Here is a 4,077-nt window from a genome sequence, read left to right as displayed (position 1 = left end):
CTAGGGCTTCAATGACCGCTTCCGTCTCAACAGAATCAAAGGCCTTCTTTAAATCAATGAACGTTAGACAGAGCGGCATCCTGAACTCCCGAGAAACCTCAATGAGCTTGGTTATCGTGTGGATATGGTCGATGGTGCTGAATCCTTTGCGGAACCCTGCTTGCTCGCATGGTTGTCCTTCATCTAGTGTTCTGCCAATCCTATTTAGGATGACTCGAGTGAACAACTTGTAGATGACAGATAATAGGCAGATTGGGCGATAGTTGCCAATGTCATGGATGTCTCCCTTCTTGAACAGTAGTACGGTCCTGCTGGTTTTCCATTGGGACGGAACCTTGCATTCAGACAGGTAGCAAGTGAAGAGCCGAGCCAGTGTATTGATGAGTACTGACGGCAGGTTCGTCAGGTGTTCAGGTCTGACCTTGTCTGGGCCGGGTGCTGTTTGTTTCTTCACCGACGAAATGGCGTGTCAGATTTCGGAAGGGAGAACGTTGGGAACGACATATCCATCCTGTGGAATTTGGTATGTCAGCAAGTGGACATGGCTATCGAAGAGATTTGAGTAGAAGTCATGGATAATCTTCTCCATCGCCGTTCTGGAGGATGTGATGGATCCATCAGGATGTTGGAGGGCAGTCATTTTGGTCTTGTAGTTGGCGAAGGACAGGCGTGCGTTACAAATACTTTTCCCGGCTTCTGCCGCATCTACCAGTACTTCTGCTCTTCTCTCTTTGAGGTCTTCCTTGATCACATCTCTGCACTGCTTTGCGAGCTCGGATGTTAGCTTGCGGTTGCCTGAGGCATGCGCCAAACCACGCTGGCGAATTAGCTCAAGAGTTTTCGAAGATAGGCGATTTTTTGTGGCTATCTCTCTCTTGGCGTTCCTCGCACATTCATGGAGGTGCTGAACCAGTCGATCGTATTCCTCGTCAATGTTGTCAACAATGGCATCTTCCCATGTTGCCGCAATAGTACCAAAGAGTTCCCAGTTGGTGGTCATTCTGGGAGTTCTCTTTTTGAACTTTGCAGTCCTTTCTCCCCGCTCTGTGAAGTAGAATTTTGCACGAAGGAGACGGTGGTCCGATCCCGTTCGAAATTTTGGGACAACAAGAGACATCAGTCAGGCAAAACCGTCGATTGAATATGATGTGGTCTATTTCGTTGTGGAATCGTCCACCGGGAGACTCCCATGTCCATCGTTTAGATTCTGCCTTCTGGAACTGTGAGTTACCATGAATGGTCTTGGTCGACATGATGAACTCATTATGAAATTTAGTATAATTATATATGGAAGCAGCTGCTGGTTCCACAATATTTAGTTTTTCTAAGTTTTTTCCCAGACAAAAAAGTATAGCTACTTTATTATTTTTAATTATTGGTTTACCAATAGTTCCCAATATTAAAGGTTTTAGCTTCACACTTCCATATGTGTAAATTCTCTACTCCCAGTCCCAAAACTTCAGTGTCATCCCACCACCAAACCACTCATTCCTTCCATGCAGCCACATACTTCCGGTATCTACCATAGTTTTCACTGAGGCTAGGGGTGAGTTTTGTTGTGCTTTGCCACTCCATTTGCTTTATTTACTCATATTCTGCATATAAGAAAGACTTTCCAGAAATTATCTTTTATTGTCATACTTACTTCATTTCATATAAACACCTTAAGATTCAGCCCTTTTAGGGTCCAGAGCAATCACACAGGTGCTGAGTTAGAGCACCTGCCTTGCAAGCAGATGGTCATGAGTTCAAATTCCTGGTGTTCATCATGCACTGGGTGTGATCCTGGCAGATCCATTTTCTGCAGTCTCTGATACTCAGACAATTTCTGGCAATGCCAAAGGTGATGTGTGTAAGAACCACTAAAGAGGCGCAACTCCCAGCGAGCTCCCTAGCCAGGGGGTGTGGCCTCAGGGGTGATTGTGTGTGAGCACTACAGCGAGCCCTGAGGAGCCTCATCACCATAAATTTTGTGCCTTGATTAAAGAGTGCAACCCCTGGGGAAGAAATGTGTAAGCATCACAGCTAAATGAGTGCAGATTTGCGGAGCGCCAGTGCAAAATGTGGGAGCAACTGGGTGTGTGATTCCTGGTGAGTGTCACAGCTTAGAGAGGTAAGCACCATAGCCAAAAATGTGAGCTTGGTCATTGCAACAACTTCGTCAAGAACAAGAAAGGGAAAGGAATAAAACTGATTAATTCATCTTTAACTTGTTTTGGGTTTCTGAGGGGGCACAAACCTGGTGGACCATATGTGGAGCTGGGGAGTTGGACTGGATTGGCTGTGTACAAAGCAAGCACCTTACCTCCTGTGCTATCTCTTCAGCCCTTAACTCATTTCCCCCCCTTAACTCATTTTTGTTGTTGTTGTTGTTGTATGGCTTAATTTTTTTTTTATTAGTGAAGCACCATGAGGTACAGTTGTAGATTTACAAATCTTTGTGCCTGAGTTTCGGTCATACAATGATCAAATACCCATCCCTCCACCAATGCCCATTTCCCCCCACCCCCCTCCCACCCTGCCTCTGTGGCAGGGCATTCCCCTTTGTTCTCTCTCTCCTTTTGGGTGTTGTGGTCTGCAAAAGAGGCATTGAGTGGCAATCATGTTCAGTCCATAGTCTACTTTCAACATGCATTTCCCCTCCTGGGAGGATCCTCCAAACACCCTTTATTTGGTGCTCCCTTCTCTATCTGAACTGCCCTTTCCCCTAGAATATCCGGCTGGCCTCTAAGTTATGGAGTAATCCTCCTGGTCCTTAACTCATTTTTAATTGACTATTAATCGCATAGTTTCTTTATCCAGTTATCTGCAGATGGACATTCCATGGTTTTTGTTGCTGTTGTTGTTTGATTTTGAGCCATACCTGGCTTTGTGCTCAGAGATCACTACCAATAGGGCTTGGGGGAAATATGCAGTGCCAGGGATCAAATCCTGGTCAGTTACATGCAAAGAAAACGCCTCATCTGCTGTACTATTTCTCCAAACCATAAATATCAAGTAAGTGTTTTTATTTCTTTGGATTATATGTGCAGGAGAGGAATCACTGGATTCCAAGGAATTCCCATTTTAATTTTTCTAAGGAGTCTCCATCCTGTTTTTGTAGAGGATGTACCAATCTGCGTTCCCACCAACAGTATCCTATGGTTCTTTTAAGCCTCACATCCTCCGATTCCCTATGGCTCCTGTAAGCCTCACACTTATGTTACAGTCTTTCTGCAGAGGCCATTCTCACCACTGTGAGGCAGAAGGGATCTCACTGTGGCTTTGACTAATTTCTCTAAGTGATATTAATCACCTTTTCATGAGCCTGTCGATTATCTGTATGCTTTTTTTTTGAGAAAGAACATAACAATTGACCTAAGATATATATATATATATATATATATATATATATATATATATATAGTTTGTTTGTTTGTTTTTATTTTGTTTTTTTGGCCATATCTGATCATACTCTGGGATTACTCCTGGCTCTACACTCAGGGATGACTCCTGGTGGTGCTCCATCCACTATATATGGGGCTGGGAATAGTACCAGGGTAGGCCGCCTGCAAGGTAAGTGCCTCAATCCCTGTACTATCTGTCTGACTCTATCTTAAATGTTTTCAAATTATAGTTAAAGATAAAAGCAATAAAAAATAAAATTATTTACTTTTTTTGGGGGGGTCACATCCAGTGGTGTTTGGAGTTATTTCCCAATTAGATGCTCCAGAGTCACTCCTAGCAATTCTTGGGGGACCACAAAGGTGCTAAGGATCGAGCTTTGGGTTCTCACATGCAAATCAGGCACTGTATCCTGTTGAGCTATCTCCCCAGCCCCTAAGAATTTTATGTATATGTATTATAGCATTTATACTTTATTTTCAGGTTTAATTTATCATTGTTCAATTTATTTTCCAGTTTATTACTCCAGTCCTGAAGTACCACCTATTCCTGCTTTAAAAAGAACTATTAAAAATTAAAAAAAAATTATAGCACCGGGGTTGGAGTGATAGCACAGCGGGTAGGGCATTTGCCTTGCACGCCGCCGACTGGGGTTCGATTCCCAGCATCCCATATAGTCCCCCAAGCACTGCC

This window comes from Sorex fumeus, unplaced genomic scaffold (genome assembly GCF_029834395.1).
Source record: "Sorex fumeus unplaced genomic scaffold, SorFum_2.1 ptg000063l, whole genome shotgun sequence".
Taxonomy (NCBI): Eukaryota; Metazoa; Chordata; class Mammalia; order Eulipotyphla; family Soricidae; genus Sorex; species Sorex fumeus.
This window is presented reverse-complemented; position numbering follows the sequence as displayed.